Genomic DNA, 23,826 nt, shown 5'->3' on the forward strand with positions numbered 1-23,826 from the left:
GTTGGAAACGGCACTACGAAGCATGCAGCTTCCAATTTAGGATTTTTATGCTGAGACATATATAAGACAATGGGTAGCTGTCTACAAAGTATGACAATGTATGTATAGCTTGTTGATTAAATGAGATGTGTATATGAAAATGCCTATCACGGGATTTGTCACAGTGAGCCTCCAATAAAAATTTAGTGTTGTTTATGGTAGAGTTATAAATAACAAAATGAGAATAAGGCAAACAATTGTGAATACAGAGTTAGAAGATGATGCAACATTGTATCAGTTGACGTGTTTTCAAGAAAGCAGGATAGTTCTGCAGTATGTCAGGAAATTCATAAAATGCTATGCAGCCATTCCTGATATTTCAGTATTTTTATGCCTATTGCCCCACTCCTCTGAACTTTACTCCTTTTCTTATCAGATGTGGTTGACACTTTCTTTCAAAGTTTGTTTCTCCCTAACATAAATGTAGCTTCTCATGTCTTTCTAGAATGTAATGGAATATATTACCATGCAAAATTTATTTATTTGGCTAGAAAGCACCTTTGCTTCAAAGTGAGTTTTAATTTCAAGAATAGACAAGAGACAAAGAAGCACATGCTAAGGGAGCTAATTACATATATATATATATATATATATATATATATATATATATATATGATAGATAGATAGATAGATGATAGTTATATATGATAGATAGATGATTGGTTATAACTAATATATACATAATATATAAATGTATATAAATATATGGTTCCTGTATAGATATTTAGTATTTATATATACTAAACATATATAGTTCCTGCCTGTACCTTTCCGAAACATTGGTTGCTAATGTGATTTGTTTGAATCTAGCCACTGAAGTATGGACTCAGAGGATCCCTCTGACAATGGGATAGGAAGCACTTTGTTTCTGTTCTCGCCTCCTACACGTGCCTTGACAAAGTTATACTTCTCAGTTAGGAGCTCCCGCCCCATCATCTCTGTTCCTGCCATGATATTCTTTGCCTCCTAATGGACTGGAGATTTTCAGAAAAGTGGTGGGAGGCAGGCGCAGATGTCTGTGGTGCTGCTTCATTGAGATTTATGCCCAAATTGAATAAACGTAGAGAAGTAACATTAGAGAGCAGCAGGGTACTGCTATATCTTGCCTACCACTTTATTTCTCTTTTAGCAAGTAGGTGGGATAACATAATGGTTAAAAATGTTTCTTTGATAGATAATTGAGACAGGTTGTGAAAGTTTGCATTATTATTATTGTTGTTGTTGTTGTTGTTGTGCATAGTGTATGTTATCTAGAAGTAGAAGTCACTTAAATACCTATATATTTCATATCAACTTATCAGATGGATGACTGTCATTTGCCATATTTTATGAATCTTGTCCAGGAAAATCTGGGGACATAAAGTAAGAATACTTGCTAAAATCTAGTAAGGAAATCACTAGTAAAAACTAAACAATGAGCAATACCCCCCATTACTTATAACTCACTGTCAAGGCGAAAAAATGTTTACGTGGGTGATGTGTATGTAATAAGAGAAGATTTCAATTACAAAATCTTTAGTTTTCACAGTACTACAGCCTTTCTCAGCAAAGTAACATGTGATGGTGTGGTTTTCTTTTTTGTAGTGTTTCGTAATCTGGAGTCGACTTAATGCCTTGGAAATCCCAGGAGGACATAATTTTCATTGCTACATTATTCATTTAACGAAATCTGTAGCAGCAATATATAGGAAGGTTTCTTAAATGGCAGTGTGGAGAGATAATAAACATTTCATAGCTAATCAGCATAATTTTACAATGATATATGTTGCTCTAAATGTTCTCTTTCACCTTCTTTCTTTTTATTTATAGGAATTGAAGAGTGCCACCAGAAGGCTGCATCATGAGTTGCTGTGGCTTTTAAAGTGTCCAATGGACTTTTTATCACATAAGGTAAATACTAAGTTTATTTTAATGGTATTTTCGGGATGAAATGAAATAACTTTTTTTTTTTTTTTTGTCTCATGGCTTAATTTCTTGATACCAGGAAGTGAATTTTATTTTATTTAATCATATTTTTAATTAAGTAGTTCCTCTGGTTTGTTAGCTCCAAAGTGACTGGGGGAAGTTATTGGGATTTTGACATACCACTGTTGGGCTTATACATTTTTCTCTGTAAAACTATCATATATGTTACATGTGATATGTTTCAGATAGTCTATAATTGCTTTTTATCTTTGTCAAGTGATTGTTGGCCTTTTAAACACAATATTAGCCTTTTCAAATGTTATACATTACGTATGAATAAAGATGTTTTCTTTATTAATACTTATGATATGGGCAGTGATATTGGAGGTATATTGCTATTAATCTGAAGTGGAAGCTGAGTTACTCTGGGCTTTTTTTGTTTTCATTATTCTTGGAGGGCATAATGTTTACTCAGTGTATATTTTAAAAATTGCAATTATAAAAGTAGTAACCATATCATACCCTTTCAGAGGTGGATGTGTGATGTGGGTGACTTTCTTTTTTGGGGAAAACTCTTGAGTTTTTATACCTATTTTTCTTTGCTGGGAGTCTTTTACCAAGCATTACAACAAAGCTTTTGTTTTCTTTTTTGTTTTCAGTTGTTAGAGAGTAAATTGAGTATTTGCGATCACTGCTCTCTTTTCACCACATAAAATTATGGAGAACGGAATTAGGATTTGAGGGGTATCCAGGAAGCTAAGGCTTGGCTAGCAACTGTTAAGATAGACCACATTATTGCAACTAAAGGGAGGCACATGGAGCTGTCTCCCTTTTATCCTCATGAAGGCCAAGAAATGAAGCAAAACAATTTCCTTCAGAAAAATGGGTTTTCTAGAAAGGGAATTTGCCTGCTTCCAGCACTGTTTCACATGCTATCAGACAAATAATAATAGCAAGGAAGACGTGACTAATATGTAAATGGTCTACCTGAGTACAAATGGTGGACACACACACACACACTCACACAAACACACATACACCAGTCAAGGATGGTGTGTTTGGGTCCAAAGGAAATTCTTACTCTCCATGCATGGAAATATAAGCTTAAATGAAAAATGAAATATATTTCAAGGAGCAATAGGAGACAAATTAAATATGCACAGAATATATTGAATTGGTCAGATTGTTTTTAAATAAAAGCATCATAATAAAATTTAAATTATGAACGGTATGATGCGGCATATGGCTCACATTTTACAAGGCTCTCCATTATGTTAACTTGGATGAGATAATAGGGAAAGAATGGAATAATTGTCATGTGAAGGGAATTAGGAGAAACTGCTCATTTGCACAGCACAAAACTATCAATCAAAGGGCTCTTCCAATCAAAAAGAACATTTAGTGGCACTTAAAATCTGATCAATTTGATGTGATTTGAAGACACTGTGAAGTATAATTGCTTCTTTGAACATTTCTTAGTATATTCTTTTATAATTCCTTTCGGCAGTTTAAATAATCCTGATACATTAACCTCTTTTTTCCCTGCTTGAATTTATGTGCAGTCCTCCAGTCTATTCCTGATTGAACCCAAAGAATAGCGCCTGTATGCCAATGCACCTTGACCGGAGGTGATTTTATTTTTACCTACAAGAAATGAAACACACTATTAATGTATTAAATGACTAGAGGTTATTTGAAAATTAATATTTCATTTGATTTTGATATGTTTTTTAAAAACATCATAGCCTTATGGAAGTTTGCACTGAGAACTTTCATTTTAACAAAAATTTAAAGCATATAAATAAGCAGCGTGAAGGAAAAGATCATGTATCCTCTAGGTTCTTCTTCTGACAATTACGCTCATTTCCTCTTCCACTTTCAACCCCTTCTTCTCGCAACACTGGCTTCTTTCTCGTTTGCCCATGTTGTCAAGTCTTCATCTAAAATGGCAAAGGGAGATTTTAACGTAGCCTCCTACAACCCCCACAGGTACTGATCCATTTACCTATTTCTCATTGCTCCTCTTTATTGCCTCAAAACCTTTGGTGAAGTTTTAAAAATTATTTTCTCCATTCTAAAGCCATCAGATTTTTTTTTTAATCTATATCAGTAAAGAGTGAGATACATTTGTGTCAATATAGCAGAGACATTTTGTGTTGTGCACAGAATCACCGATTCAACTTTAAAAGGTAAATGTCACCACCAGTGTGATGACCAACATGTAATTAGAATGTGAATGACATTAACATAGGTGTACGGCACAGAGAAAGGGCTGTGAAGTACAGGTCAGTACTCTGAATAGAACACGGCCCAAACTGGGAGATGAGGCTACAAGTTGAAGGGCATCCATACAAGGATAACTGCTGAGAGAAAACATGCTCATGTGGAAATTTAAAGATTTGGGTGAATGAGCTATGCCTTGTTTTGAGAAGATAAGACTTGCAAGTGCTAAAGATGTTGCTAATTCTCTATAAATATCTGAATCACTGTCAAATGGAAGGGAGGCTAGACTTTTATAGCTGTGACTCAAGAAGAGTTCGTGGGACAATTGGGTGTAATATGATCTAATATGGGAAAGAATTTAAAAATACTATTATATGGGTTTAGTTTAAGTAAATGAAAAAAATGTAAAAATTAGAATTTCTCCCCAAACAGAATGGGCTGCTGTTGCATAAAGGGTTGAGTCCTGTCTCTAAAGATGTTCCCTGGTGAGGTTGGCTGGCCAGCTGCTTCTCACCAAGGATTCATGGATCAACCAGTGTCTGAAGAGGTGACACTTTGCATCTGAAAAGCTATGAGTTTCATCCATCTCACATAAGTTGCCAATAGTGAGGCAGAAAGTTTTAATAGTTACAATCCCAGGAGTGCCAGCGTCCCTGCAGTGGGTTCACACTCACTGCATCTGTCACTTTGGTAAATTATTTGAGGTGTCTGGGCTTAGTGTACGAGCCTTTGAAAAGAGGATGATAAAAGTGCTGCTCATGATATGATGCTGTCATTGAGGCGTATGTAATAATGGCAGTAAGAAGAATGACTTATGATCATCTATTACAGATCATATGCTTTGCCATTTAACTGACCTGGAATTAGTGCCAACAATTATTTAATTACCTAGGAGTGCATTTTACAGCATAGATTAAAGTTAAATATTTTACTTATTATTTTTAATGGTTTAGTATTGTGATTGGAATAAGATGCTATTCTTTCAGTCAGACTGCTGTTCATGTGTTGGATAAAACCAGAGGTTTTTTTCTGAGAAAAGTCTAGACGCAGGCTATAGATATTCCCCTTTGTACTTCTCTACATAGATACAATGGTAGCCACTTCAGATATGTATTCTGGTTAGGCATCTCAGCTTCTGAGAAGATGCCCAAAATATGAATATTTTTAAACCTATGACTATGTCCTTACTTAGTAATAGCAAACATTTGTGGTCTGTGACTTATCATACAGTATGAGTTATGACAATTAAGTTCGCAAACTTGCTGAAGCAGAGTTCCTAACCTTTTTTGATATCACAGGAATTATTCATTATGAATTTCTACCAACTGGAGAAACAGTTAACCAAATTCGCTATTTGGAAGTGCTGAAAAGGCTGCTGGAAAAAGTTGGACAACCTGAACTTTTCACTCTTGAATCACAACAATGCACCAGCTCACGTGGCACTGTCTGTTAGGGAGTTTTTAGCCAGTAAATAACTGTATTGGAACACCCACCGTCCCTACTCACCTGATCTGGCCCCCAATGACTTCTTTCTTTACCCAAAGATAAAGGCAATATTGAGAAGAAGACATTTTGATGACATTCAGGATATCAAGGGTGATATGACAACAGCTCTGCTGGCCATTACAGAAAAGGAGTTCCAAAATTGCTTTGAAGGTTAGACTAGGCACTGGCATCAGTGAATAGCCTCCCAAGGGCAGTACTTTGAAGATGACCCTAGTGATATTCAGCAATGAGGTATGTAGCACTTTTTCTAGGTTGAGTTTGTGAACTTAATTGTCTAAACTTCGTACATCACAATTTCTGCCAGCCAGTGTTAATCAGCAAAGTAGTAACACGACATAATGTTAACGGAGGATTGGCTGATAATATGAATCCCTTTCATTCATTTATATACCTTAAATTGTATCAGTGGATTCAACAAGTCTATTATAATCTTTGTATTTACTCTGTAGGAATGTTTTCACTGAACCACAGCTTGAATCAATGCAATTGACTTACAGTGATTTGTGTTTGAGATGCTGGAAGCCCAGGCTTGCATTCACTGGGTAATGTTATTCATGGTGTGGTTTTTCTGCATCCTTTCTAAAGTTTCCGCATTGAGGAGACCGTGGGGCGTGCTTCCCTTCGGTCTCGAGGCTCCAAATAGCAGAGCTTCTTGTGGCAACTTACCAAATTTTAACTGATGATTCCACTGAATCATGCAATAGCTTTATTTGTGCATGCGCGTGCGTGCGTGCGTGCGTGCGTGCGTGTGTGTGTGTGTGTGTGTGTGTAGGGTACTAGGAAGCTCAGAACTAAATCTGTTGCACGTGTCTGGCAATTGAGTAGAAGCTAAAGGCATAAATGGTAGTGAAGCCTAACTGCTCTGGGATCAGCCTGGGCGTGGACCCTGTCTCTTTTACTTGGATCAAGGGTAGATTTGGTCAGGATGCCACCTCATTTTTCTTGTCAGCACGTAAGTTGCAGTGGTGTTTTGAAGATTAAACATGATAATCACTTAATATATTAGCGCGTTTTCTTGGTAAATGTTAGCTATTGTCAATACTCACAAGTTTCCCAAGAAGCAGCTCTTTTTCCGCCACAGTTCTTGGAGTACCCAAACACGCATGTGTCGAGCACCTATTGTGTTTGTGTACATGAGAAAACAGTACAGATAAGCATAGCAGTTGATCCTTTTATGACTCAACAGTTATTTCAGCACATAGCAGACAGAGGAAGGAAAGGGAACTGAAGTTAAGAATAACCTTTAAAAAAGTTGTATGTGTTCTTTCTATACCCATGTGTACTTTCAGTGATCAAAGTTTTATTGGAATAGATTAAGATATTATTAATAGAGATTTTGGAGACTTGAAGGTGAGGAGCTTATTTTGGTGTTAGATTCACATTATCTCCATGGCCTTTCCCAGTGCTTTGCTCAAAGTAAGAGCTGAATTGTTTTGAATCGGTTTGCATTTGCTATGTGCCATTCCCACAGGGCAGGGGGATAGCTAATCTCAACACACCTGCACCTCAAGTTGCTTGCAGCATAAGCTCTACATTTATCTCCTTATTCTCCCAGTTAGAGAGCATAATAGGAAAACATAGCAAATCTGTGAAACTTCACACTCCTATTCTTGATATGTGAAGCTCTGTTAGTATTTTTGTACTTCAACTCTGTGAAAGATGTATTTTCTGAGGGAAGAGCCATTTCATTTAGAATGTTGGAAATCAAAGCCTTTGTCCATTGAGTGATTGATGGTTTAAATGGTAATGGATCTCATTGGCAACAGGAGAACGTCATTTTGTATTAATATTCATGCAACAACTTTTATAACACTTGTCATATGCCAGGCACTTTTTAAAGCACTTGACAATATTTCCTTAATCCTCATAACAGCCTTATGAAGTGGATGTTATCACAATCCACATTCTGCAGATGAAGATACTGAGAGCTGAAGACATTCAATAACTTGCTCAAGATCACACAGCTGACAAATACATTACAAAACAACATGTACTTAGCACAATGGCCGACAACAAAAGAATATTTCTTGAGAGATTATACGTAGCAGTGACTGGGACGTGGGCATTGCAGATTGAAAAATGGTCCTTTTGATGCTCTGTCTTCAAAATCTGTCACTTGATAGGTTCTGTAAGGAGGAATGACTTTCGAGATAAGTAAAAAGTTTGTAAGTATGAAGTCTGTATCAAGAAAACTTGAGAAAGAGCAATAAAAAGGCATCCATGCCTTTCGTTTCACTTGGAGTCGACATAATTTAGACCACACAGTCTAAATTTTCCTCTCAGAAAGGGAGATATGTAAGATTAATCTCAGCATGGCTCTAGCAAACCTATTTGCATTGGGCTTCCCTCAGGATTCTGATTACATTTTGCCTTACTGTTGCGTGATACCTAGGTTCCTTCAAAGCTTTTTATGACTCTGAATGTGTGCTCCACATGTAATTCACAATGGCATTAAAAAAAGTGCAACACCTAATTAATTCACCAATCAGCTGTCAGAGCCTGTGATCTTTTCCTCGTTCACTGCTGAGTTCCCTGTGGGAGAATCAGTAGTCTGAAAGTGCCGTTTCCATTATTCTGTGTGTGGTGTCAGAGCAGATACTCAGTTATGCTGCTTGTTCATGGAAAATATGCGCGCCTCATGCGTGCCTTGATGACTCTGTTAAAGAGGCCTTCTGTCAACCCTGTTCTCTTCTTCTCATGAGCACTGCGGCTCCGTGCTTCAGCTCCGTAAATGAAGAGAAGGGAGATCGGTATCCCTCACTTTCATACCTGTGCATTTTCCCTCGAATTTTTCTATTTTATCCTTAAGAAACTTTGTTCCATTTACTTTCTTAAAGTAATTTAAAATCTGTTTTCTCATATTTTATAATATTTGAAGACTTTCTTGTCTCAAATATTCCAAAGATGTGGCCATTTCGTGTAGACTAGAAATATTCATGGCTACTAAGTGTTTCATGGGTTTACAAAATTATAACCAGGTAAACATGTTTTATGGTACTTTCAGAAAAAAAGGTGAAAACATAGGAAGGAAATAGTGTTTGTAGAATTGTAGAATCAGTTTACTTATGATTAAAATCTGCTTTAATGATTGTATGATTTGCTGCTGAGTAACAAACTATTCAAAAACTCATTTCTTAACGCAACAGTCATTTGCTTATTGCTCACGGGTCTGTGGGTCAATGGGTGGTTTGGTGATCCCAGTCTCCATTAATTTCGGCTGAACTTGCTCAGGTCCATGAGGTCAGCAGTGGGTAGACCAGGGCTGGTTAGTTTAGAATGGCCTCCCTCACTTATTTTGCAGTTTTCTAGCTAAGGCAACAGGAGTGACTGGGCCATATGTCTCTCATCATACAATTGATTAGTTTGGACAAATTCACCTAATAGATGGCAGTGTTTCAAGACAAAGCATAGATGCATTCATGACTTCTTGAGGCCAATGTCTAAAACTGGCCCAACATGGCTTTTGCTGAATTCTGTTTGCCAAAGCAAGTCACAAAGCCAGCCCAAATACAAGAAGTGAACAATTACGCTCTCTCTCGATGAAAGTAGCTGCAAAATCGCACTATAGAGTGAATGGATCCAGGGAGGAGTGAGGAATTGGGGCAATTTTGCTACCTACCACACTTAACTACCTGGTAGAGCTGAATGGTCACCACAACCTAACCCACGTTCACTTTTTGTACTTTTACATAATCAGACTGGTTCCTCAATCAAAAACAGATCTCCTTCTCAATTTGACAGCACATCCTAGCATCAGAACAGCAATATAATACATTCTACATCCATCCAGAATCTCTTATTTCTGATGTTGTCTCTTTTTTTAATTGGTTTTGTTGAATAGCTGGAGATATGAAACAATGTTTCAAGTATGTATGAGGTGTAAATAAAACTATTATGTACATAGCATTACGCACACCATCCAGTGTAAGAAAAATGTTAACATATCCTGAAGTAACTCATATATTTTTCCCCAATTCAATCTCTTTCCTTGTCAGAAAATACACTCTGTTCTGAATTTGATCACTCTTTTGCTTTTCACTATGGTTTGGACACATATTTTTACTCATGTATATTTGTTGTGGCATACATATCTTGTATATATATATATTTTAATTTTACACATATGGAATCATGTTGCCTACTTACTACTAGCCTCTGTTTTGAATTTTAGCCTATTTATGTTAATTACAATGGTACTGTATTTTCTTTATATCTTCAACTTTATTTTGACTTCATCTGTCTACTCATTCTGTGTTACTTTATCTATTCTTTAATTATTTTGAATTGATTAGTTATTCTCTTTTATCTTTCCCTCCATTAGCTTAATACTTATCTCTTTTTTAGTTTTTAATGATTACATTAGAAATATTATTATCGATAGAGAAACTCACTAAAGTGTGAAGTTCAATCTTCCCTCTCCTTCTAAACAATATAAAAGCTTGGAATAACTTAATGACAAGAATCCTCCTTTAGTTTTATAAGCAATTTTCATGTATTTTAGTTCTGTTGCAATTTTTAATCCTAATGACACTTATTTTTGTTTCATATAAATAAATATGAATATTGCTCACTATGCTTGCTTACCATTCCTTTTTGTATCCGAGGTCTTCCATCTGAGATCTTTTTCTTCTGCCCAAGGAACTACATTTAAAATATCATTTTTATTATCTATTGGTTGCAGAAGCTCAGTTTTGTTTGTCTATAAATGTTTTTCTTTCTTTCTCATCATTGAAAGACATTTTGTTGAACATATGATTCTAAGTTGTTGGTTATTTTGCTTCAGCGTATTTCATCTGTTACTATACTGGCTATTCATGTACCTGGTTCCTGTTTACAAGTCAGTTGTCAAGCTTATTGCTTTCTGTAAAGACGATCAATCTCCACTCTACTACGTTCAACATTTTTCTTTGTCTTTGGTAACTTGCAGTTTTACTACATAATTCCCAGGTATTAAGTTCTTTGTATTTATTTATTTATTTTTAAATCTTAGATTAGTTAAACTTTATATTGGTGTCTTTCATCACTTCTGGAAAATTATCAGTTATTATTTATCTATATCTTACCTATTTTTTCCCCTCTCTTTTCCACTGGAAATACATAAGGTAAAATTTAACTCCAGTGCTCTAGTCAAATTTTGGCTCCTAATGTATCCTTAATTTTTGTCTCTGAACTTCGTTTTCTTTAATGTTGTGACATAATTTCAGACATACGACGTCTGATAATTAAGTTTGGAAACTTGTTGCAACCATGTTGCTAATCTTTTTTTGATGTCAGAGGGATTATGCATTATGAATTTGTACCAACTGGACAAACAGTTAACCAAGTTTATTATTTGGAAGTGCTGAAAAAGCTGCAGGAAAAAGTTAGACAACATAAACTTTTCACCAACAATTCATAGCTCTTGCATCTCTTCAATGCACCAGCTCACATGGCATGTCTGTGGGGAAGTTTTTAGCCAGTAAACAAATAACTGTATTGGAACACACTCCCTACTCACCTAATCTGGCCCCCAGTAACTTATTTCTTTACCTGAAGGTAAAGGACATATTGAAAGGAAGACCTTTTGATGACATTACGAACATCAAGGGTAATACAACAACAGCTCTGATGGCCATCCGGAAAAAGAGATCCAAAATTACTTTGAAAGGTAGACTAGGCACTGCGGTTGGTGCATAGCTTCCCAAGGGGAGTACTTGGAAGGTGACTATAGTGATATTTAGCAATGAGGTATGTAGCACTTTTTCTAAGATGAGTTTGCGAACTTAATTGCCTGACTTCATATACCGTAGTGGCAAAATAGTAACAAGGATTTCCGTGGACCTCTGTCCAGGTTTCCAAGCTGTTAACATTTTACTGCATTTGCTTTGTAATCTCTGTCTCTCTCTCTCTCTTCCCCTCTGTCTCTCTCTGAAACATTTAAGAATGATTTGAGATGTGATGCCTGAGTTATGAAATGCTTCTGATATATTTTTCCTAAAAACAAAAACATCTTATTCATAGCCACAATATAATTATAAAAAATATGAAATTTAAATTGATATGATACTATTAATTAATCTACAGACTTTGTGTTAGTTATCTCTTATTGTGATTACTCCAGAATATACTGGCTTAAGAACAACAAGCACATATACAATAACCTGCCCAATCAAAAGACATACATTGGCAAATCAGATTTAAAAAAAAAAAGGAAAACAAAACAAAAAAAACAAGATCTAACTATCTGTTGTATATAAAGACTCATTTTAGATCTAAGGGCATGTATAGGTTGAAAGTTAATGATATTGCATTCAAATAGGAAAAAAAAATGAGAGAAAATAGATATATTAGACAAAATAGATTTCAGGTAAACATTTTTAAAAGAGCCAAGGAAAGATATTGCATAATGACAAAAGAATCAAGTCACCAAAAATATATAATCATTGTATTATAAAGATATGTGCACCAAATGTCAGAGCTTCTAAATATAGGAAACAAATATTGACAGAGTTGAAGGGAAAACTAGAGAGCTCTACAATAATAGTAAGAGACATAAATACCCTATTTTCAATAATGGACAAAAAGCAAAACAGAAGATCAGTAGAAAATAGAGGACTTTAACAACACTATAGTTCAATTGGATCTAAAAGTATATAAAGCACTCCACCCAATAACAGCAGAATATGCATTTTTCACATGGAACATCCTCCAGGACAGATCATATGTTAGGTCACAAAACAAACCTTAATAAATTTTAAAATATTAAAATCATATTAACTTCCATTTTTCAACCAGTGATATAAACTAGATGTTAATAGCAGAAGGAAAACTGGAAAATCCACAAACATGAGGACATTAAACAAAACACTCTTAAATAACTAACAATCAAAGAAGCAATCACAAGCAATATTAGAAAATATCTTGAGACAAATGAAAATAAAAACACAACAGAATAAAACTTATAGAATGCAGTGAAAGGAATACTTCGAGGATACTTACAGCTATAAATGTTGGCATTAAGAAAGAAGCAATATCTCAAATTTATAACCTCACTTACACCTTAAAGAGCAAGAAAAAGGAAACAAACTAAGCCCAAAGCTCGCAGAATGAAGAAATAAAGATTAGAGCAGATAACAACAAAATAGAGAAAATCAACAAAACCAAGAGTTGGTTCTTTGAAAATATCAAGAAAACTGACAAACTTTTAGCTAGTCTAAGAATAAAAGAGAGAAGGCAAAAATACCTAAAATTGAAAGAGAGGACATTATTACAAATTTTCCAGAAACGAAAAGGATTATAAGAGAGTACCATGAACAATTCTATGACAACAAATTGGGTAACTTTGGTAAAATGGACACATTAGAAACACACAACCTACCAACACTGAATCATGAAAAATATATATTAAAAATAAACCTGAATAAACCTAAAAACATTGAATCAGTAATCAAAAATCTCCCAGAAATGTGAAGTCCAGGACTAGAAGACTTTACTGGTGAATTCTACCAAACATTTAAGGAAGAATTAACACCAATTCTCAAACTCTTCAAAAAAATTAAAGAAGAGGAAATACTTTCAAATGTATTCTATAAAGCCAGCATTACCCTAATATCAAAGTCAGACAAAGACATTACAGAAAAATAAAACTACAGACTAATATAACTCATAGATATTAATGCAAAATCCTTAAGAAAATACCAGCAAACTGAATTCAGCAGCATAACAGGATTAAACACCATGACTAAGTGGGATTTGTGCCTGGAATGCAAGGATGTTTCTATATATGAAAATCAATAAGGACATTTATCAGGATATCAGAAGCATGACAGCATAAGAGGTACCTCTGGTCTCTTCCCTTAAAGTTACAACAAGTTGAACAGCTATAAGTCAACAAAGCATTCCTTGCTCAACACACAACTACATCTGAGAGATCTGTGCACTGGGATATCTGAAGATGGGGGAATCAGAGCTAACAGCGAAAGAAGGAAGGAAGAATAGCAGAGATGGGTGCCAGGGACACAGCCTGGAGCTCACTGCAGGTCTCAGAAAAGGGGAAGATCAGGTTGTAAGATGCACTCTGTAGTGCAAGGAGCAGAGAGGGAGAGTAAGCATTCCTGTCTGAGTGGTCAGCACATAGTAGAGCTGAGCCCAGTGACCAGTGCAGAGATGGAAGACAGAGATGTAGCAGCTGTGGCCATTGCCAGACAGAAAACAAAAGCATTGAGCCTGACTGCCTCCCTTCACCCTCCTAGAGCTAGCAGTGGGCCCCAGAAGAAGCTATAACAGTGAGTGTAAGGTAACAGAGCACACTGTCTGCAGCCCTGAAAACTGGAGCAACAGGAGCATTCCTCCTTGAGCAGTAGATACACGCTGGTGCTAATTCCAGTGATGGGGTGGCAATACAGAGGCAAGGCAACTGAGGTCTGGCAGTCACCATTACTGGGAGGAAAACTAGGCCACAATCTCAGAAGCAGATGTCTCCCAGCACACCCTGCCCCCACCCACTAAGGCTACTAGCGGGGACACCTGGGACACCTTAGGCAGTGCTGCACTGCCAACGGCGTCTGGCTGCAGGGGCAGCACTGGGATTTCACAGGTTGAGAATCCCACAACCCACCACATTCCTTCATGGTGTGTGGTTCTCTGACACCGAGGTGACCTGGTCACAGAGGAGACACTCACCTCCCCAGGTAATACAGAGCATTTTCTACCACCTCACGGAGATCTAAGAACCAGAGCAGTACAAGAGAAAATTTGAATAAATAAATGAATAAACAAACAAACAAATAAATAAAGCAAGCAGATTTTATTCTCATAAATGCCTAGGCAGAGAAATAATCCATCAAATACCATGAACAACCAATGTAACAAGGCAGCTCAGAAAGAAAATGAAAATTTTCCGGAAAATAAACTTAAATACATGTAAATATGTGATTTAAATGACAGAGAATTCAAGATTGCAGTTCTGAGAAAACTCAGTGAAGTGCAAGAAAACTCAGACAGTTTCATGAACTCAGAAATAGCATCAATGAATAAAAGGAATACTTTACCAAAGTGATTAAAACTTTTAAAAAGTACCAAACACAAATAATGGAGCTGAAGGATTCAATAAAAGAGATTAAGAATGAATTAATGAGCTTAGGAAATTGTGGAGGGACCAGATGGAGGGAAGAACTAGTGATCTCAAAATAGAAATTTGGAAATGACACAGATAGAAGAAAGAAACTTGAGTTTTAAAATAAATGAAAGAATTATCTAACTCCATCAGAAACAGCAATATAAGAATGATGTGTATACCAGAAGAAGTAGGGAAGGAAATGGGAACAGAGAGCCTAGTCAAACAAATTCCCAAACCTATGGAAAGAGCTGGATCCTTGAATCCAGGAAGCAAACAGAACACCTAATATCTCAATCCAAAAATGCCTTCTCTGAGGCACATTATATTAAAACTGTCAAAAAATAATGACAAAGAATTGTCAAGGCAGCCAGGGAAAAGAAGAAGGTAATTTACAAAGGAAATTCCATTAGATTATCATCACATTTCTCAGCAGAAACCCTACAAGCTAGGAGAGAGTGGAGTCAAATATTTAAAATATGGAAAGAGAGAAATGTCCAGCCAATAATAGTATATCCAGTAATCTTATCCTTTAGATATGAAAGAATTATAAAACTTTCCCCAACGTACAGAAGCTGAAGAAATTTACCACCTGTATTACAGGAAATACTGAAGAGGATTATTCTACCTGAAACAAAAAGACAAAATGATACAACACTGAAAACTATAAAACATTAAAAGAAATTGAAAACACAAAGAAGCGGAAAGACATTTCATGTTCATGGATTGGAAGAATCAAAATAGTTAAAATGGCCATGTTTCCCAAAGCAATATACAGATTTAATGCAATCCCCATCAAAGTTCCAATGACATTTTTTTCAAGGAAAAGAACGAAAAATTATCAAATTTGTATGGAATCACAAAAGATCCAGAATAGCCAAAAAATCCTAAGAAAAAAGAACAAGGCTGGAGGTATCATACTCCCTGACTTCATTTATACTATAAAGTGACAATATTCAAAACAGCATGGCATTGGCAGATAAACAGACCCACAGACCAATGGAATAGAGTTGAGAACCCAGAAATAAAACACATGTATATAGGCAGATAATATTTGACAAAGGAGCCAAAAATAAACAATGGAAAAAGGAAAGCCTCTGCCATAAATGGTGCTGGGAAAATTTGAAAGCCACATGCAAAAGAGTGGAAACTAGACTGGTATTTCTTACCATGTACCAAAATTAACTCAAAATGGATCAAGGACCTAAACATAAGACCTGAAACAACAAACTGCATAGAAAAAACATAGTTACTAAACTTGTGGACCTTGGGTTCAAAGACAATTTTAAGAATTTGACCTCAAAGGCAAGGGAAGTAAAAGCTAAAGTAAGTGAATGTGACTACATCAAACTAAAAAGCTTCTTTCTGCACAGCTAAAGACACCATCAACAACAACAAAAAAAGGCAACCAACTGAATGGAGAAGACATTTTTACAAACAACATCTACAATAAGGGGCTAGTATCCAAAATACATAAAGAACACATACAACTCAACAACAACAAGAAACCAAACTAACAACCCAATTAAAAAATGGGCAGAGGATTTGAACGCTTTTCCCAAGAAGATATACTAACGGCCAACAGATACATGAAAAAATGCTCAACTTCACTAGCTATTAGGGAAATGCAAATCAAAACCACAATGAGATACCACCTCACACCTGTTACAATGGCTATTATCAACAAGACAAGTAATAACAAGTTTTGGAGAGGTTGTAGAGGAAAAGGAACCCTCATATACTGATGGTATAAATGTAAATTGGTACAGCCGCTATGGAAAACAGTATAAAGTTTTCTTCAAAAAACTAAGAATAGAGCTACCATATGACCAGCAATCTCTCTTCTGGTACCTACCCTCCAAAGTTGAAACATTTATTACTAAAGATATATATCCCTGTGTTCATTGAAGCATTATTCTTAGTGGCCAAGAAATGGAAACCAGAGAGTCCTTGAAAGATGATTAGATAAAGATGTGGTCATACATACAATGGAGTGAATACACACACACACACACACACACACACACACACATACATATATGGTAAGCTTATGAGATAAATATATATATATAAACTTTAAATGGTAAACTTTATGATGATGCGTGTGTGTGTGTGTGTGTGTAATTAGAGAAATTAGAAATGAGCAAAACAGAACAAAACACAAACACTTATTATCTCACAATTTCTGTGGGTCAGGAACCAAAAATGACTTAGTTGGGTGGTTTGGGTATCTGTGTGTTTTTCATCAAGCACCAGTCATGTAAAGGCTTGCCTGTACTTGATGGTCATTTCCAAAAGAAACATTCACACAGCTGTGGCTGGAGGCCTAAGTTTCTCACTATGTGCACCTATCCACAGAGTTGCTTGTTGTCATCAAGATATAGCAGCTCACTTCCTCAGAGTGAGATATCTAGGAGAGCGAGCAAGGAGGAAGCCACATTGCTTTTTAGTCTTAAAGGGACATCATTTAGTTTCTGCCACATTCTTATTTGGTAGAAGTGAGGTCACTAAAGATAGCTAACATTCATAGAGAAAGGAATTAGGCGGGGTGCGGGGGTTGGATAAGTATTAAAACTACCATAGACATTATTCAAGTTTTGCTCATTGTCCCAACAATATCCTTTATAGCAACAGAAAGTATGGATCACATGTCTCTTCAGTGTCCTGTAATCTCAGTCTTTGTCTTTCATGACATTGGAATTTCAGAAGCATGCAGCCAGTTGTTCCATAGATTGTTTCTCAGTTTGGATGTCTGGTGTTTCCTCATGATTATATTCAGTTATTTTGGTAGGAATATTTCAAAGGTAATATTCTCATTGCACCATACAAGGAAGACCATGATGTCGACTTTTCTAATTAATGGTGGTATTAATTATAATCATTTGGTTAAGTTGGTGACTAGTCATTTCTCTGTCATGTAATTATTATCCTGTTCTTTATGATTAATAAGTTGCCTTTGAAATCCTATTTTTCCTTTGTAATTAATAACATAATTTGAGAGTATATAAATATTCTCAAAAACATAAATATCCTATTATTCATTGAAGTTTAACACCCTTACTTTAGAATAAATATTTTTAAATATCTTGCCAGCTCGTTAATGGATTTTTAAAATGTTTCATTTTGGGTTTTAGTATTTTTATCTAACATTTAGGTTGTCTTCAGCATGGGGTTCAGTGAGGATTTCTGCTTCACCAATTGCTAGAAACCAAAGAAATGTTTCCTATTTTAATACCTATTTTCATATCTAAGACTAAATTCTTCTCTTGCCCCTCAAAGCTTTGGGTATTATCACTGGACATTGTGGTTGCTACTTACTTGGTAAAAATGGGATGTATTGCCCTCTAATTATTCATATATTTTGGCTTCCCCAAATTATCTTAAGCACCTTATGAACAGATGTGCTTATACATATTCCAAACATGTCCCTAATAGTAACTTAGTTAAGTTGGATCAACAATAAATGATAGCCTCTTCACATTGCAAAACATGCCCTAATGATACTACTAGCTAATAATAATTGAGTGCTTGCTATATTTCAACACTCTAGATGCATTTGTAAATATTCACTCATTTAATCTCCCCAAAATCTTAAGAATCTGTTGTTATTATTATTTCTGCTTTACTGACTAGAGAGCAAATAACAGTAAAACTGTGAGTTACATCCAGGTAGTCTGTCTTCAAAGTCATACTGTTAATCACTGTACATTACTGCCCTGAAACGGATTGCCTCCTGAAAAGCTAGGAGGTATTTGTAAACCTCTGTATGAATGGAAAATCTCCAAGCAAGGGATACTGCAGTTGGAAACTGAAGCTTGATAAAAGTCAGCTTATTTACTACTTAGGGATGAAATTGAGGCAAAATTTAGGTCTCCTGATGCCCCACCAATCCAATTCACTTTTATCATAATGTAAATGTCTGGTAAAATGAAAATAAATACCCTACACTCAATTATTTCACCAGGGGCAGCAAAATAACTACAATATCCATTTCAAAGACGAATTCGAAAATAAATATACTAGACATGCCATACATTAATTAAATATGAACTGCTTCTGCTTGCTTTCTTAGAACATAAAAGGGCTTTGGGGAAATGATTTGGATGACCCATGTGTTTTTGCAAAGATAATCTGGTTAGTTCAAACATTTTTTCATGCCCTAAGCAAATATATTTGACATAATTTCTCTGCTTATTTGTTTAAAAGAAATCTTGGCAAATGTAGTTTTTGAACAAGCTTTAGAAAGTGTATTTTCTGGTTATCAAGTAGAAAAAGTATTCAGCTATAAAAAAGTATGCAGGAATCATTATATGCATATCCATTTAGCAAAACTCTCAAAATATTTATGCTATTCAGTGATATTAATAGCATGAGAAGCTTATATAGTAGTGGGCAGTGGTCATTGACATAACACTTTTGATTCCCATGGGTTGATTGCCATTATTTTTTGTTGTAACATTGTTTCATAATACTGTAACATTGTTTCATAATATTGTTTTAAAATAGTACTCAAGGCACTTCTATATTTAGTGACTTCCCTACAATACTTTGCAGAGTATTATTCAAAATCTTTAATAAATAGGTATTGTCATGTGTTCTGATGAATCAGAGGGGGAAACTAACCTTTCAGAACACAGATCAGCCAAAACCAATGCCACGCAGTGTATACTGGGTGAATTTAAGCTCTAATGTACATGGTGAAAGTCTGGAGATAAAGATGCTCCTGTATTTTACCTTATTTGTGTTGTATTGATTTTTCTTCTTATCACACATCTCCTAGTAGTAGCGTGAACTTACTTGAAAGAAAGGTGCATCATAAAAATACAGAGTATAGAAGCAGAAGGGTGTGGATGTTTATGGATTGATTGAATTTTTGTATCCTGTGATGGAGCTATCTAATGCTCTCACTTATTCCATCTTTCCAAGTACACTGGATAAATATACTTCTCCTTTTCTTTACTGTTGAGTTGGGCCATGTAGCTATTATAATCAATGAGATCTGCGGAGAAATAGTTGAGTGAGTCATAGTGAAGCCTAAGCATTTCTTTATCAGATCCTCTAGAATGTCTTTCCTTGCCAAGGTGACTGAGGAAGCCTCTTACTCCAGATGTTTCAGTCACAAGATTATAGAGTGTCCATTAGCTTGGAAACCTGACTGATGTGTGAAGGAGTGTCACATGGAATTTCTACATGCAATGTGTAGGCCACTGAGATTTGACTAATACATGCCCGATAGAGTAGATAATAGATGTATTTGTGTTGAAGAGTTAAACATCTTCTTAAAATTATCTCAATAATTATGAGATTAATTATAAATTGTAGAGAATATAATAATCCTTTTAAGTTTTATCTTTAGTTTTATTATCTGCTTTTTATATATTCAGTTATCATAATTAATTCCCCCCTAAATTTAATGTATATGATGTTTTGATCTTCAGATTTGGTGTTCTCACTGTGAAGCTTTTGCCCCTAATTCTAACATACTACGGTTGTTGTTTCACAAGGATTTTGTAAGTAAAGGATCAACTATTTCCTCCACTCCTATCCTCTCTTTTCTTCTTACCCTCATAAATGAATGCCTTTAATCTGCCTGAGGAACTGCTGCTTTTATTTTCTTCCTTACTAGAAATATGCCTTCCTAGATGAATGCCAAACTCATTGCCTAAAGAACCAGACACTCTTTGTGTTTAATAATTCCTTTAAGTCTGTAAGAAGCAACAAGGCATAGTTTTGGATGAATTCTCCTCCTCATTTGAGAGTAAGAGTTCATAGTCAAGTAAATGGCATGAAACTTACCTGCTTTTATCCTCGTAGCAGTTCATTCCTTTGAGTCCCAGAAGCACTGTGAACTTAAACTAGACTTATGGAAGCTGTCAAAAACAAACAATAATTAATAATAATAACTTAGATAATGTGGGCTTAAGCAGTGTCAAGCTTTTTTTTTTTTTTTTTTTTTTTTTGTAATATTTTTGAACTTTTAGAAAATGCCAATCCAATAGTTGGTGTTTTATAAACGGGGAAAAAAAAGAGTCACAAATAAAAATAATATGTTAAAGACATTGACTTAACACAATTCAGTAAACTATTGTTAAACACCTGAACCCTATATATTATTACCTGTTCTGTGAAGATGACAGGTGGGAGGGGAAAGGTATAATATACAAAGATAAAACATGCCACTGTACTTATAAGTTAGTAGAGAGGAAGAACATATGAAGAAATTATCATGTAAGAGAAGATATGATATCTTAAGAATGAAGTTCTATGATAATAAAATACAAGGAAAGTTTAATTAAAGTAAAATTCAAGTTGAGTTTAGGTAACTGAGCATGGATCCGGTAGTCTTAGAAGAGTGGATTTTACAAACGTATAAAATAAAAAAGTTAAAAGATATATTGTGAGTAAAGAACATAGACCAGAAAATACTGGATTTGATATAGGGATGATAAATTATTAGAGGTTGGGGAGATTGAAAAATTGAGTGAATGTGTCTGTTTGGAAATGGATAATCCTACACATATAGATTGCAAGGTCATCCAAAGCATACAATACATTAATTTTCTTTGAAGACATGGAAAGGGACACATTATGTATTTTAGAGTAGAAAACTTAAAATGATATAAAGCCCTTTTAATTTTTTGAAAAGAGGTTTTACTAGAGCATAATATATTAAGTTATGGAAATTCTCATAGTCTCTCTATAAGTATAATTTTACATCAGGGCGTGTGGAGTGGGATCGGCTGAATTGGATCAATCCCCCTTAGAGAGAGCTCTGGTGAGCATAGTTTTTGGTCCCCCACAACACATTTACCACCTTCTTCTTTTCTTGATTTCATTGCTGGTGAGCATGGTGGCGCAGGCTAGAATCGGTAGAGGTTCCCAGAGTATCAGTGTGGGACTCAGAGAAAGCAGTCAAGTCTAAGCTAGTCTTGTCCTACTTTTTATTAAGTGCGTGGCCCTGGTGGACTCAGTCTCTAAGCCTATTAAACTCTCTGCTCTGTCCTGTTCATAAACTGCTGTAAGAATATACCCTGTGTGAGCAAGTTATGTCCACGGTGACCCATCGAGGTATTATGAACAAGCTAAAGAACAAGTCAGAGTGGTTCCCATCGTTTTCAAATATATCCTGTATCAGTAAAACCTTTAAAATGAACTTGTAAGAAAAAAACAGAAACAAAAACAAAGGTTTTATTTGCCTAATCCACAACCATTGTAGCAGCGGTCTCTGAATGGCAGGCTAACAAGCAACCCCTCTCAGATTAGGAAAGAGAAACTAGCCCATGGGTTACAGAGTCTTTGAGAGAATTCCGCTCATGCCAGTTTAGAATGATTTCTGTATATTTTGTTTTGAGAGGGTCAATCCTAGATGTCCAGGGCAATTTAGAGGATCTGCAATTTTCTGTTTTTCAGTTGTTTCCTCATAATTTTCCTCTTCTTTGCCTATCAATTCACTCTGTCAGACTTGTAATACAACTGGCTACTTAGTGAAGGTTTCTCCAGTAAATTAACTTCCAGCATCCAAAGACTCCACCATGGCTGTTGTCCTTGGCAAGGCTCAACCTTGATATTCATGTTGTCCAGTTACCTGCTACCAGACCCAGAGATAACAGGAAACTGCTCTCTGTCTTCTGAGGGGATGCTCAGCCCTTCTCAGCAATTCCTTTGGCTTTCCACGTCAGGTTTCCTTTTTCTGTTTCACGTTTTGCAGTGCATCCTGATCTTGCTTTGTTGGTTTATTTCTTCTCCACTCTCAATTTTCTTCTCCCTCCCATCCCCAATCCAGTGATTAGTTTTCAGTTTTCACAATTTCTCAACTACTTCCTATTTTGCAGGAATTGAGGCAGACTGGGAGAAAATAAACAGATAAATCAATTTTGACTACTAAAATCAGTAGTGCCATATGTTTAAGAGTTTTTTTTATTGTTGTTCTTTTCTTTTCTTCTTTTTTAATGTGTGTGTGTGTGTGTGTGTGTATGTTGAAAAACAAATGTTTTTCATCATTGTTAGGAGGTAGCCTAATACTATAAATGTGTTAGATTGGGGCAACCTAGCTTTCAGGTTCTGCCACATCTGGGATGAGGTACTTATAATAAATTAATCTCTCTAACTTCAGTTTTTTCTCTACAAACTAGAATTAGCATCTTAGAATCATTGTGAGGATGTAATGAGTGGAAGCAACCTTATCGGGACACACTAGTCATTACTCTGGCTACTATTTCTACTTCTACTCCCTAATATTACCATCATTACTGTTTGGACATGATGTTAGTGCTCCTTCTCCAAGGATTCCCATTTGCGGTAGGTGTGCTTTTTAGCAGAAGAATTCTATTGGCTGTGTCTTAAACGTACTTCAAAAAGTATGTGTGCTTTGCTTGACTGAAGAAACAGACATACAAGTTAAAAAACGCTAGAACTACATAACTTATCCTACATCTGACTGTTTTTTTGAGATGGTGTGCTGTGCAGTAAGACACAATGTGCCAAGGTTGAGTATCCCTACTTCACAGTGTTAGGGGAGAGCTTGCAGTGGACAAAGCCCCAAGGCATTTGCCTCTGATCGCAATCAGTCCCTTTACCCCGCCCTAGTTTCTATGTGTGCTATGATATGACAGTCAGGAGAGATTAATCTAGTGAAACTCTGCCAACGGAAAATAAATTTTGGTAGATTCTTGCTATATAACTGTACATATACATGCACATACACACATGTTTGTTTTTATTTTTAATTGAGGAATTATCTCAGGAGTAGATAGCATTGGAGTAAGGATATCGTAGATTTGAGGGGTGTACCATACTATAAGAAAGAAGGCAGTTCCTTTCCTTTTAATTTGTCAAAACATGATTGTATAGGAAAATTAAGTCAAAGAACATAACATTTTAGAGACTAGTTTTAAACTGCCTGTCATAAGAATTTAGTTGCCTGTTTCATGAAATAGTTAAGTGATTATTGGACTTAAACTATAAATGATAGTAATGTTTCAGATTTTTAATAGGCTTATTGGATTTCCTGGACCATATGAGGTGCTTAATAAACGCTCCTTAAATTAATGTCAACCTTA

General features: G+C 35.6%; 1 protein-coding gene across 4 annotated transcripts in view; it reads left to right on the forward strand.

Annotated features, from left to right (window-relative positions):
• LINGO2 (leucine rich repeat and Ig domain containing 2) overlaps positions 1 to 23,826 on the forward strand; it is a 1,139,090-nt gene that overhangs the window by 496,025 nt on the left and 619,239 nt on the right. For all 4 annotated transcript variants that reach the window (XM_074330289.1, XM_019736291.2, XM_019736290.2 and 1 more), the window contains exon 3: positions 1,849 to 1,929. The gene's annotated coding sequence lies outside the window, so the exon portion shown is untranslated. The remainder of the gene's footprint in view (positions 1 to 1,848; positions 1,930 to 23,826) is intronic.

The sequence above is a fragment of the Rhinolophus sinicus genome, linkage group LG04, assembly GCF_036562045.2.
Source record: "Rhinolophus sinicus isolate RSC01 linkage group LG04, ASM3656204v1, whole genome shotgun sequence".
Taxonomy (NCBI): domain Eukaryota; kingdom Metazoa; phylum Chordata; class Mammalia; order Chiroptera; family Rhinolophidae; genus Rhinolophus; species Rhinolophus sinicus.